The following is a 15,004-nucleotide window of genomic DNA, read 5'->3' on the forward strand; positions in this document are numbered from 1 at the left end:
CATTCAGTTGTAGAGATTCCCTCATGGAGAATGCTGTGTTCAATCAATACATCATGGCCACAGACTCCCAGAATGCACTGGGAGTGAGTTCTGGAAGCTTCCGGCATGTTTGGTCTTTCACTTTAATGCAGGAGTAAAAGCATCCTATTTTCAGGAGACAAAGGCAATAAAAACTGTCCCAATCCATCAGATCTCAATATATTTGGTGTAGCTTTTTTAAACATTGGATCTTTCTCTTCAACAGCTTACAAAACCTAACCTGAATTAAGTCAGTACTCATTGCAAAAAGAGAAGTAAAACAGTGAAGAGAGGAATCCTGATAGATAAAACGTTTATAGTACTTTTGTGGTTAAAAGAACAAAGAAGCTCAATATGGAGCCAACTCCAAGATCTCTTAAGTAAAAAAAAAGTGGGGGGATGGACAGAATTATACATAAAGTCGATTGCCATTTGTGTTAAATAATAATAATAACACCTATATGGGCACTGTAAGAATATACAGTATATTAATGTATCTGAAAGAATACACAAGGCACTAGTTGCAAATGTTGTCCCTGGAGAAAAAAATTGGAAGCCTGAGGTCAGGAGTAGGATTGACCTTTACTTCTCATGGTCTAATTTTTTTAAAAATGTTGTGCCATATGTTTGTATTACCTACTAAAAAAGAAAATAGAAAAAAATGTCTGCTGGGCACGGTGGCTCATGCCTGTAATCCCAGCACTTTGGGAGGCCAAGGTGGGCGGATCAGCTGAGATCAGGAGTTCAAGACCAGCCTGGCTAACATGGTGAAACCCTGTCTCTACTAAAAAAAAAAAAAAAAAAAAAAAAAAAAAAAAAAAAAAAATTATCTAGGCATGGTGGCACGTGCCTATAATCCCAGCTACTTAGGAAGCTGAGGCAGGAGAATCACTGAAACCTGGGAGGCACAGGTTACAGTGAGCCAAGATCGCACCACTGCACTTCAGCCTAAGCGACAGAGTGAGACTCCATCTCAAAAAAAACATCTATTATGCCTGCCAAGAACAACGGCTCTTCCCACAAGGTTATTTTGGCATGACGTCCTAATCAAAAATGAGGAGACAGATTTGTTTTCATGCCCTGGGTAGTGGAATTCCTGTTTCCCACTCTCCTGGCACACTAGCAGCTTTAGTCAAGCATATTCCACTGGCACCTGCCCACACAGATGAGGAATTCCCTACTTCTGTTATAAGCATAATCACAAGCCTTACCAAGCTAAAACCAACAGGCAGCAGAAGAAGAATGCAGAGCCATTCTGAGCCCTGCCAGGGACTGGGCTGCAGGAACAATATGAGTTCAATGTGCTGAGCACATGGAGAGAGGCACTGACTTGGGTAGAAGCAGAAGTCTTTAGCTCGCCCGCTTCCGCGTACTGTTCATGGCATGATGGCTAATTAGTGTCCTTCGTGCTTAAGGGCAATGCTCTGGAAGAAAACCTGTCAGACAGCAAAGTACCCTACCACCATAGTTCCCCGGGTAAATAAATGTTTCCAGTGCTCTCTGGGCTAGTTAGTGCCAGCATGAATTGCCACGTGCTAAATGTCAGAAAGAAGCCGTCTGTGGAGTAGCACAACAGCACAGGCCTCAGCGTGCAGTGACAGAGTGCTAATGCCAGGTAGGCAGGCACTGTGCCAACTTAAGCAAGTTTCATAATCTCCTTAGATGGCAGTTTCTCATCTTTAAAAGTCACTAGAAGATCAGGGGCATTCCTTTCAGCACTAGCTTTCCATGATTTAGATTTTAAACGTTGCGACTTTAATTTAATAAAAAAGAAAAAAACCTAAAGCTTCCTCATTCTCAAATTTGCTTTCACTCCCTGATCTAAAAGCTCTTGTGATTTGATTATTTTGACTGACTTTGCAAAGATCTCCAAAAATATCCTGCAACCTAAGAAATGTTCCAACTTTTGAAGTGCCCTGATGAAGTAAGGGTGGTGGTGACCAAACATTCTCTGAGACCATGATGCTGACAGGCAGTGAGTGAGTAAAGCACATGTGACATCCTCCGTGTTGGAGTCTAGATTTCCAGTAGATCAACCTGGAGGAAGCTGATCTACTGAAACTCCAGACTCAGGCATCCTGTTCCTTCTCCTGAAGGTCATGTAGGGGTAGAAGTTTGCATATCCTCAGAAGTCTCTTACTAACATCGATACCATCAAGTTTAGGCAATGTTGTGAAGTAGAAGAAGATGATCCTTCCTCTTGTTCATTGGTCTTCCAACCATCTTCCCCCTCATCCTCCATACCTGATGACCTCATGCTGACTACCCCAGTACCCAGAGACACCCCCACAGTGCCCAAGTCAAAGTGCTGAAGAGCCTGGCTCCAACCTCATTGTCAAGCCTTAGTGCCACATATATCCTTTCTGTGTCTAATGTCTATCTAGCTATTTGTTCTGATCTCCTTGCACTTGGGTAGGCAGCCTGGTAGGATGGCACAAAGAGCATAGATTTTGGAGTCAGATTTAGTTCAAACTGTGACTTTTCTGGTTCTTTGAATTTGGAAAAGTTGTAGCATTTCTCAGCTTTAGCCTTTATACATGTGAAAATAAGACATAATACTGTTGGTGGAACTTTCCAGAAGATGAACCCCAAGTTTAGATAGGATAACTTAAAGCATCCAGCAGTTTGCCAGCACATGGTACATGGTAAGCATTTTTAAAAAGTAGGCCAGGTGCAGTGGCTCACACTTGTAATCCCAGCACTTTGGGAGGCCGAGGCAGGCAGATCACATGAGATCAGGAGTTTGAGACCAGACTGGCCAACATGGCAAAAGCCCATCTCTATAAAAAATACAAAAATTAGCAAGGCGTGGTGGCATGCACCTGTAGTCTTAGCTACTGGGGAAGAATCGCTTGGACCCAGGAGACAGAGGTTGCAGTGAGCCGAGATCCCACCACTCCTCCAGTATGTCCCTCCATCTGTCTCTGCCCATTAAAATCTTACCATCTTCAAGGCCTAAATCAAATCCTTGAGTTTCAGTTTCTGTATTCCCATACAAGTATTTAAAGTCACTCATTCACACAGAAGTTTATAGAAGCTTTGTTCATAATTGTCAAAACTTGGAAGCAGCCAAAATGTCCTTCAGTAGGTGAATGGATAAATAAACTGATACAACCATACAATGGAACATTATTCAGCACTAAAAATAAATGAACTATCAAGCTGTGAAAAGACATGGAGGAATCTTAAATGTGTATTATTATACAAGAGAAGCCAATCTGAAAACAGTATGTACTGAATGACCTAACTATATGACATTCTGGAAAAAGCAAAACTATGGAGATTAAAAAGATCAGTGGGTGCCAGGGGTTAGGAGTGGGGGAGTAATAAACAGGTAGAGCACAGGGTATTTTTTAGGGTAGTGAAAGTATCCTGTATGATTCTGTAATGGTGAATACATGTCATTATATACATTTGTCAAAACCCACAGAATGTACAACACTGACAGTTAACCCCAATATTAAAAAAACACTCTATTGACTTATTATACTGCTAGTGAATACAAGTCTTATCTCCTCTACTCAAGACTACTTAGCTGTGTGACCTTGGGAAAACTGCATTCATCTTTCTGATTTTGTTTCTTAATCTGTAAAATTGAGATAGTAAAAATCTGTATATCAGAGAATTGTAAAGTTTGAATGAAATAATATATGTCAGTGATCAGGATCTGGCATGGAACATTGCAAGAAGTTAATAAACATCAGCAATTATTCTTGGATGCACGTGGAAAATAATATCCATGTCATGTTCATAATTTATTCTACATAATACTACATAAACTTAATATATGACAACAGAACAAAGGAATGGATTAAAGAAAAAAACAAAGACTAACAAAGTTATCATATCAGTGCTCTGACTCTCTGTACCTCAGAGAAACAATACAAAAGAATTTGGGTTTCATGCGAAAGGCTGACAGAAAACAATCAGAAGACATTTGGTCTACCCATACACGCAGACTTAGTATTTTGTATATCAAGAAAAGCAAAATCCCCAGATCTTCTCCACATGCTCAAAGAAAACAGAAAATATCAAAGGACCAGGGGGCTTCCATCTAAGCACAGTCTATAGAATAAAGTTTCTTCCATCTGGAAGATCTGAAGAGTCCACACCACACTCAAGGATGAAATGTAAATGCTCATAAGTATCCATGCCAGATTTGAAGTATATCCCTGAATTTTGAATGGTCTTCAAAGCATGGAAAAAATGCAAAAGAGGTCATATTCTAGTTGAACATTGTATTTTGCATATGAAGAAATTAAGGCTCACAGAAGTGAAGAGATTTGATGCATGCCCTTCAATTTCAGTATAATTTTTATTATACCACACAAGTACTATTTTTCTCCCATGCAAATTTGAAGCAAGAAAAACATTCTATGAAGATTTTAATATTCCATTCCTTGTGTCCACTTTAATAGCAATCTTAGAGAAAAGAAGAAGTTGCCATACAGATGATTGGCAATGACCTCATCACGAGAAAGAAAAGGGAGACCCCACACTCCAGGCTTCCTTCTTGGGTTTCAGAGCTCCCATAAGTGAAGCAAAAAAAAAAAAAAAAAAAGGAACAATCAAGTACCCACTTGGCAAATATGGGCTATTTGACCAAATGACTGAATAATGTAATGTACAAGCGTCATGTCTGGTAGCAGCTGATAACGCAACAGGAAGGTTACCAGCCCAGTGGTTCTTAAACTCTAAATTTGTGCATTAGAATCACTACCAAAATATGTTGTTGCTGTTGTTTTTGTTGTTGTTGTTGTTGTTTTAAGTGCAGATGGTCAGATTATTCACAAAGACTCTAATTCAAAAGGTCTGGGTAGATCCAGGAATCTTCATTTTTACAAATAACCAAGGTTCAGATTTAAAAATCACTGCCGTTAACTATGAACTTCCAAAAGTCTAAATCCAGAGAATTTATCTTCAACCACACCCTGTGCAAAAAGCATGCCTATCTGAAAGCTGGTGCTCAAGAAATTTTTTCTCTGCTGTAGGTGTTATTCAGTACTTGAATGAATAAAGTGATTGTCATATTATTTGGTAGTTTGGTTAAAAATAGTATCAGCAATTATTGAGTACTTGCTGTGCAGCAATTATTACACTCATCTCTTGGAACATGAGGGGATAGAACATATAATCCTTACTTTTGATGAACTTCTATGCCAGTTGGGAAAATTGTCCCTGTACACATAAAACCTTTAGTAAATACCTACAGGCAATGTAAGTCATAAGGTTTCAAGGAACACAAAAATCATTGTAGGCTTTGACAGCACAAGGAGGAAAGACCTGGACTTAGGCCTTGAAAGACAGAGAAGACCCAGATAAGCAAAAGATATTCTACAATTATTAATAGTAAGAAGAAAGGTCTAGAAATGAGACCATCCTTTGTGCATTCAAGAAAAAGGGCCTGGTGTGGTGGCTCACATCTGTAATCCCAGCACTTTGGGAGGTCAAACCAGGCTGATCGCTTGCACTCAGGAGTACAAGACCAGCCTGGACAACATGGTGAAACCCCATCTACACAAAAATATCAAAAATAATTTTTAAAAAATAGCTGGACATGGTGGTACACCCCTGTGGTCCCAGCTACTTGGGAAGCTAAGGTGGGAGGATCGCTTGAGCCCAGGAGATTGAGGTGGCAGGGAGACACCATCATGTCACTGCATGACAGAGATAACTTGTCTCAAAAAACAAAAAGGAAAAGAATAAATAAAACTTTACTGAGCGCTTACAATGTGCTATGCACTGTTTCAAATGTACTATCCCATTTGCTGCTCAAAATAACATTACAATGTAGAAAAAATAATGACCCATGTTTTACAGATAGGAAAATAAAAATTAGTGCTGTTAAGAACTTGCTCAGGAATAAACATGTATTCATTTGAGATCAGTTGAATCCCAAGTTCATGATAACATCCCTTCTCTTTATCCTACACTATCATAAGAGTAAAGAACACCAAAAAAAGCATTTATCTGAGGGTCCTAAATTAATTTGAATTACTTTCATCATCAATACTGAATAAGATTAAATATTAATTTTTGAATAGTTGTCAAAATACACAGATATATATCAAAATATCTAGAAATCCTCCTCTAGAAAGAGCTCCTCAACCAATGTTGCAGGGTTGTCTATGTAGTTCAGGTTGCCAAAATTATTAGCTCAGCTCTGATTAGGTAAAACTGTCATGGCAAGGAACTGCAGGCCCATGGGCAAATACAAAGTAGGCTCCTCATGCAGGTGTAACAAAGAAGAGTTAGAATTAGGTTCTTTCTTGGCCTCCTTCAGCGCTTTTAGCACTGGCTTGTCCAAGAACAAAGGTGGAAAGTGTCTGATATCTGGCATTTATTCAGTAGCCTGTGCTGTGTTCCCAAGAAAGTGACACTTGTTTCAAGAGCTCATCTTTGAAGAGTGTGTACCTCTAACTCTGACTCACTAGGATGTGGCATGGGACTGTTGACCTTAAACTCATTTGATATTTGTCCTGGTGAAGGGTATCTGTGGCAGGAGCAAATGATACTCACCACGCATGAAATCAGGAAGTGGGCCCTGCACTCACTATGTGGACCTTGCCATTCCTCGCTTGGTACAAGGCCACAATGTCAAGGTCTTGGTGGAGGGCGGCAGTGGGATGTGGGCTAGTAGAGGGTGGTGGGGAAACAGATCCGGGGTGGGGACTCCCCAGTTCACCAAACCACCACCACTGGACATGAACCTCTCCTCCCTGCACCTTGGGCTTCATGTCAACCAGAGGAGATCTGAGAGATCATGAAAGTATGACCTCACAAGCTTTCAGGGTATGTCTCAAGGGGCCTCAGAAGAGGAAGGGAGAATTTTTCACACTTAGCCACCATAGTAGACTGAGAAGATAGATCCTCATCTGACAGACGTGGTCTATTCTCAGTGGAAGTAGCCCCCTTACAAAAAGATGAGCCCTGACTTCTGATGAGGGAAGTTCAGAATTCCACCTAGAGAGAGGAGTAGGAAAAATGGGAAAAACTGATTCTTTGGTGAAGGAGTTTCCCATATTCAGAAAGATTTATCCCAAAAGTTATGTTTCTTAGAGACAAAGATGTGTGGCTTTGAAAACCTTGTTGAATAAAGCGTTTATTGGGATTTAATGAACACAAAGAAAAAGCTATTTTAACTACCATTCAAAGCCTTCTTTTTCTCCATGCCCAACCCTTACCATCTCTGCCAGCATATTTTCCCGGTCATCTCTCTCTTAACCTCCACCTTCCTCCCCACTATACATCCTGTGTATAGCCTCCTCTCTCTCTAACCACTTCCACTCTTCTCATCAAGTCTGCTAAGTAAAGGCTGTGAGTTTCCCCGCAGAGAAGCCTCCCTCCTCTCTGTTTCAGAGAGAGCATGAACTGTGCTTTTATTGTCCCTAATACAATTAGCAACTGACAGATTCCTGAGAGAAAAGTCCTATATTTAGGTAAACAATCAAATCAACCAAAAGCATCCATGTGACATGAAATTATGTGATTGACCTAATGCACCAACTCTTCATATCGTCAGAGGGAAGATTTTCTTATATCTTGGTTTCCCTTCCCACATACAACTGAGGAAGCACTCAAAGTACACTGACAGAGGAATTTACTAAAACATTTCTGAGAACTCCTGTCCCCACCTCAGTGATTTGTAAGTCTCTACTGTAATATCCTCAGATCAGCTTAGTCTCTAAGCAACTAGAAGGGTAGGTTTGCAAGGTACCCACTGCATTGCCATACCTCCTACCATGTCTCAAACATAATGGCACTTAGTAAATAAATGTTGAACTAAGGTGGAACTTAGCCCCTCAGGACATACCTGGACCTTCATCAGCTACAAGATCACATAATATCTGACATTGGCTCTAGTCAACACTATACATTGCTCAAGATTTTAGAAATTGGCCTACTCTAGTCAGAAGGGCCATTATTAAAAAGTCAAGAAGCAACAGATGCTGGTGAGGTTGGAGAGAAAAAGGAACACTTTTACACTGCTGGTGGGAATGTAAATTAGTTCAACCATTGTGGAAGACAGTAGAAGACAGTGTGGCAATTCCCCAAAGATCTAAAAGCATAAACACCATTTGACCCAGAAATCCCATTACTGGGTATATACCCAAAGGAATATAAATCATTCTATTCTAAAGATACATGCACACATACGTTTATTGCAGCATTATTCACAGTAACAAAGACATGGAATCATCCCAAACGCCCATCAATGACATATTGGAGAAAGAAAATGTGGTACATATACACCACGCAATGGAATACTGTGCAGCCATCAAAAGGAATAAGATCATGTCCTTGGCAGGGACATGGATGGATCTAGAAGCCATTAGCCTCAGCAAACTAACACAGGAACAGAAAAACACTGCGTGTTCTCACTTATAAGTGGGAGCTGAACAATGAGAACACATGTGGGAGAACAACACACACTGGTGCCCGTTGCAGGGGCGAGGGGAGGGAGAGCATCAGGAAAAATAGCTAATGGATGCCGGGCTTAATACCTAGGTGATGGGTTGATCTGTGCAGCAAGCCATCATGGCACACATTTACCTATGTAACAAACCTGCACATCCTGCACATGTACCCTGAAACTTAAAATAAAAGTTAAAGGAAAAAAAAAAGAAAAGAAAATCAATTGACCATAAATGTGCAGGTTTCGTTTCGGATTCTAAATTCCAAACGTTGATCTGTCTATTCTTATGCCAGTACCAAATCAAATTATATGAGAACTCTTTTCAGTCATGGTGCACATTACCAGTTGTATATTGTCATAATAAAAGTTCAACGTAGAGAAGAGAAAAAAAAGAAATTGGTCCATTCATCCTCGAATACAAAGATAGTAGCAGAATTATTGCAGTCAATCTCTTTATTCGAAATAACTCATTCCCTTTTCTAATTTTCTATATAACAAGAAAATTATATTATATTGTCTTGAGAAGGCAACCTGGTAGAGTGAACAAGACATCACACTGGGACTAGGCACACCTGGGATCTTCGCTTGACTGTTCTTTCCCTTCCTCAGCTTCTAATATTCTCATTTCAATGTCTAAATTCAATTTAGATTATTGGAATAAACTGTCTAATGAAAAATTTCCATTTCAAAGATAAGGCGAATCACAATATTCAAAAGTGAGGCAGATTTCAAAGGATTGCGTGATAAGAAGACCTTCTGAACAGAAGATCACTTTCAACACAATAGACCCCTCTGCTGTAACAAAAGCAGCAGGCCTCTTTTTCCCCAAGTGGCTCCCTCTGATAGTAAATGAGCAACTAAGATTATTCCTGTGCTAGAATGGCGTGAACCCGGGAGGCGGAGCTTGCGGTGAGCCGAGATTGTGCCGCTAAACTCCAGCCCGGGCGACAGAGCAAGACTCTATCTCAAAAAACAAACAAAAAGATTATTCCTGTACTATGCTTATTACCCGAGTGATGAAATAATCTGTACCCCAAACCCCTATGACACACAGTTTACCTATATAACAAGCTTGCACATGTACCCCTGAACCTAAACTAAAAGTTAAAAAAAGATGATCCCTAGTGTTGTACATGCAGTAAAGCTCTTCAACTCATCTGTGGGAGGCTAAATAATCCTCAACCTATGCTCTGATACAAACTGAGACTGGTGAATGGTAACATCATCACAGAACAGCAGTGGGATGAGGATTATGGTGGTGACAACGATGACCATGTCATTTTAAACTAAACCCTTCTTGTTAATTAATGGAAGTGAAACCAAGTACCTAATGCAAAAAACAAGTATGCTCACTTTATAATCCCAATCGACATACTAGGTATTAAAGCTGGCAGGCAGCTTTCTGTGAAACTTCTTACTGAAGAACCGTACCCTCCTTGGTTATCCAGTGCTTATCATATGCTATTGCTTGTTTAGCTGCCTTGTTTTCCTACCGGGTTGCAAAATCTGGGAGAGCAGGGAAGACCATGTCTATTTTGCTCACCTTTGTGTCCTCAGTGCCTGACAGGTAACTGATGCTCCATAAACATTGCTGAATAAGTAAATGAATAAGTGCTTTATAGTAGTTTGAATAGTGCCCCTCCAAAATTCATGTCCATGTGCAACCTCAGAATGTGACTTTATTTGGAAATAGGGTCTTTGTAGATGTAATTAGTTAAGTTAACATGAGGTCAATGGATTAGGGTAGGCCCTAAATCCAATATGACTGCTGTCCTTGAAGAAAAGGAGAAGACGCACAAGATACACATTTGAAAGAAGGCCATGTGAATATAGAGGCAGAGCTCGGAGCAATACAGCTACAAACCAAAGAACACTGAGGATTGCTGGGAGCCACCAGAAGCCAGAAAGAAGCAAGGAAGGATTCTTCTCTAGAGTCTTCAGAGGAGCATGGCATTCCGACACCTGAATTTCACATTTCTGTTCTCCAGTACTGTGAGAGACTAAATTTCTGTTGTTATAATTTACCCAGTTTGCAGTAATTTGTTCCAATAGTCCTAAGAAACTACTTCATGGTTGAATTTTTTATAGAGTGTGCAAAACTGTATTTTTATAGAGTGTGCAAAACTGTAAAATACATGTTTTACAACTTATTTTATAACTCATTAAGATGCTTTCCTTTGATGCATGTTTTGAGTTCTTTATAATTTTTGTAATATTGTCATTCCATCCTGATCTTTGACACTGTTTCACTGGCTTTCTAGGATGAAGGTCTGGCTGCCTGCTGGGGAGCCCAGCCCTGAGGGTACACCACTTAAACTCACCGAAGTCCTCACTTCCCTACCTGTTCAATATAGTACTTTGGGAATGAAAGCTCTCTAACCACAAGTTCTTATTAAATTAGTGTAAGAAGAATTAAAGTTCAGGTCTGCTTGTCCATCTTTCTGTCCAAATTATAACAACAGAAATTTAGTCTCTCACAGTACCGGAGTGTTCTTAAATAGCATTTGCATGTTATCAAGCTAGGCAAACTTATAAAAATTAAGGTGCATTTCAGAATGAAAGGTCTACTGAAAAAAAAATTTAGTTATACCTGTCATATTCCCCAATGCTTCTAGTTTAGCAAACCAGATGATATGCCTCTTATAAATCTAATTCCCTGCCTTATTTGGTAGCCAAGTCATTGGAGAATTGGATGAAATATATCAAAATAAGAAGAAATGGAAATAGCCTAAGCCATGTGCTCTAAGTAGGTAATTTTAGATCTCTGAACCACATGCAAACAGATACTGAACCTAATCATACTTCATAACCTCATAAATTCTCCCCTTCATTCTTCTTTTGTTCTCTAATTCACCCATGAGCTCTTAATTAGAAATCTATGTTTAAAAATAATAGGACTCTTCCAAGGTGGATTTTTTTAATCCTAAAAATTACACTGGGGAAATCAAGGTTCATGAAGTTATGGTTAACCTTAACTATGATATGCTTTCTGAGATTTGAGTTACAGTGTGTGTATGTGTGCACACACATACTACAAAGTCAACATTTTAGTAGCAGTATGTTTATGGAAGCATGTTCGTGAATAATAATAATAATCTTAGCATTTACAAAGCTGTGTATCAATTAATCCTCACCACAACCAAATTCCAGTCTTGGAAATGATTAAACTGATGCCCAGGGAATTTCAAGAAATTTACTTGGGGTCAAGAGGTGAAAGCCTGGACTGAAAAAGTCTGGTTCCTGGCCCAGGGCACTCCCTTTATACTTCAACAACTCCTCCAAAATCTGAGTTGATGTCTTATCGTTTTGTATAAGCAAATGTTTTAATGCCTTTGTTTGAAAGATTGGTTATCAAAAGCATGGGTGACTACAAACGAAATATACAAAGCATAGGATGCTGGAAAATTCCGTTTCCATTGAACTCTACCATGTATTTCATTAGTGACTATGGAGACATAAACCTTGCCACTTATAACTCAGCTAGGTTATTTTTCCCTCGTGAAACAGTAACAACAACACTGTATGTAGCTCCTCTAACCCAAATGATGCAAAAGGATTAACTTTCGTTTTCCATGAATGGAGAATCCCTGAAGTGGGAGAAGCTGCCATTTGAGAGGGAAGTAATTGGTATATATATTTAAAAAAAAGAAGAAGAAGAAGAAGAAGAAGAAGAAGTGGAAGGCCAAGGTGGCCAGCCCCTAAACAAGGCTGGGTCTACTCAGTACTAGTAACCAGCAACTGAGGTCAGAGAAGAGGAACAGAGAGATTGTATCCCTAGATCTATACCTAGAGCCTTCCCGCTTGTTTCCCAGCTCTCCTCTGTGTGTGTGTATTTGGATCTATATGTGTATAAATGTGCAATATTTTCCAGCATCATTCCCATCCAAATTATTCTGTCCTATTTTGAGTACCTGGATCAAAACATATATCAAAACACTTCATTTAGAAAATATCATCACTGTGCAAATAGTGAATAATATTAGCTGCCCCTGATATTGTTCATTCTCTTATATGTGGATGAGCCCTTGACTGCCTGAGAAGTTTTCTAATCAACTCTTCAGGAAAAGAGGATCAGCTGTCTTCAGACACAAGAGAATGGTTACTTTTACTGTGGTGCCCCCTAGTGCTGATCGGATTAGACTCACTTTCTGTATTTGCCAAAATATAGACCACACAAGAGAAGCAAAATTTGGAGAGTTAACAATGTTGGTAATTTTTCCTGTATTTCCTTTGGCGTAGGAGAGAATGAAGAGTGTTCCTTTAGCATGATTCACAAGATCCTCTGTGAACTGCTTCCCACCTCACCAGCTTTTCAGCTTCATCTCCACCACTTTCCCACAGGTATACTCAACTTGAGCTATTCAGGAAAACTTGCTGTTCCTGCCTAGTAAGACTCCCGCCCCTACCCACCGATTCCCATCCTCTTGTCTGCTTAAAGAATTTATCCTCCTCCTTCTAGTATTAGCTGAAGCATTATCTGCCACTGCAGGTTTTCCTGACTCCCCAGAAGGCTGAGGCAGCCCCTCCCTCTTCTCATCTTCCCATTGTCCCTTGAGCATGTCACTCTTTTGTCCCCACCCTGCATCTTGACTGTGAGTGCAAATAGTTCAAAACCTTCTCCAATAGATGTTTACATCTCCAATGCCTCAAACAGTACCTAGCACAAGTAAACATTCAGTAGAAAAAAATCTATGTAAGGATGGCTTCATTGATAATAGGAAGAACCATAGTGTAGGAATCAGGAGTTTCTGGTGAATTAACTAGCTAAGTGATCACGAATGGTTCACCTACCCTCTCTAGGTTTCTTTTTCTTATCTGTAAATAGACTATATCTAATACCTGCCCCCAAATTCAATGATTCTATATGTTTAATGCCTCCTTTAGAAGCCACAAAATGCCTTATGACAAGCCAAGTCAACTTTGGATGTTATGTTTTAATTCTCAAAGATTTACTTATGTAAAGCAAATTCATATTCCTTTGAAATTATCTTATTTGCAGGTCTATCATTAAAAAAGAATTTCTAAAAACTTGCTAAATTACATGGAGACACTTAAATTAAGCTAATCTGAAACAAGATTTTCTTCAGCAAACTCCTCTTTCTCTTATTAAATGATACAAAGAAAGGTCCAAGTTGTAGCTGAAAATGTCATTAAGAAACTGAATTCTAATTCCAGCTCTCACTGATACAGAACTGGTCAACCCACTTTTCTAAGTATCTCCACTTCTGTTTTTCCCAGCTGAAAAAAAGTGATAAAAATGTAAGCCTTTAACGGTAGGAATTGCTGAAAAAATAATGACTAAAAGCCTTCACATCTTTGAGGGTGATGATAAAGGTGATACGAATCTTGGAAGAGCCAAGTTTCAATGGTTTCAATGAGGTTTCTCACACCTTATAGGTCAGCCTTTTCTACTTTGTTCCATAGCTGAAGTTCCAAGTAAGACTGGAAACCTGACAATGTAAGTGGACGTCCCAATGTGATATCCAAACAGTGTGTATTGGTTTTGGTGATAGAAGCATTGAATTATATACCTTGTGTCATGAATATTCTTACAGGGCATTCACTTATTTCCCTTTTATAAAAAGTGTGTTTTGCTAATTCAGAATAGGCTATTTAGATACGTACAGAATATATAACCTAAATATAGAAAAATATGTATGTGCGAATTTGATTCCTCTCAATCCCTTCTTAGGAGCCAGGAAATCCATAAGCTTAAACACAAAAATCTACTAACTCACATTTTGTATTTCTCAAATCCTTATATCCATTCTATGAACATATAAACTATATATTCATAAGATATTGAGCTGGAAGACATCTTATTGATCATCTGATCCTACTTTCTCATAATACAGATGATAAAATCAAGGCCCAAAGAGGAAAGTAGATTAGATGAGGAGTGGGTAGGGTCTAACATTTTTTCTGGCATCTTGAAAACAAAATATTCTGCATTTCATGTTTGTAGATAGACCTAATCCAGGGATGAGAAAACAGAGGTTACTAAATAAACTTGATTGAAAGGAAAATTGACAGCCAAATGGAGCTTGGTAGCTATCTCTGTATTTATAGAGCCATTCATGTAGGCAATTTTTCATAGACTAAAAAAAATAAATCTAAGAAATAAACGGGAAAATCATAATTATTTCCCAAAAACTTTTCTCTCGCAATAAAAGAGGTCCAATTTAACTGGGTAAATGGTAAGCATTTCAGCTCTATTTCACCTCCAATACACATCACTGTAACATTATGTCTTATAAAATAGAGGTTTGACTTGCATCACCACTACCAACACCACCACTACCACCGCCCCCCAATCCCTCAATCAAAATTCCAAACAGTATTGTAGATGAGTTTTAAATGGCTACTAGTCTATGTCTCTTTTTCAACAGCTGCTCTACAATGCTCTCTCTCAATCTCTCTGTCTCTGTTTCTCTCTGTCTCTCAAACACACACAAACACATACACACACAAACACACACACACACACTGCTGCTACCACTGCCACCAACATTATTTGGTAAACTATCAGGTTCTAGGGAAAACACACACAACCCATCTATGCTATCCTTC

General features: G+C 39.2%; 1 protein-coding gene across 16 annotated transcripts in view; it reads right to left on the reverse strand.

Moving 5' to 3' along the window:
* Positions 1 to 15,004, reverse strand: part of TNFSF4 (TNF superfamily member 4) — a 289,735-nt gene that overhangs the window by 5,519 nt on the left and 269,212 nt on the right. The gene's annotated exons all lie outside the window — the stretch shown is intronic.

The sequence above is a fragment of the Macaca mulatta genome, chromosome 1 (genome assembly GCF_049350105.2).
Source record: "Macaca mulatta isolate MMU2019108-1 chromosome 1, T2T-MMU8v2.0, whole genome shotgun sequence".
NCBI lineage: Eukaryota > Metazoa > Chordata > Mammalia > Primates > Cercopithecidae > Macaca > Macaca mulatta.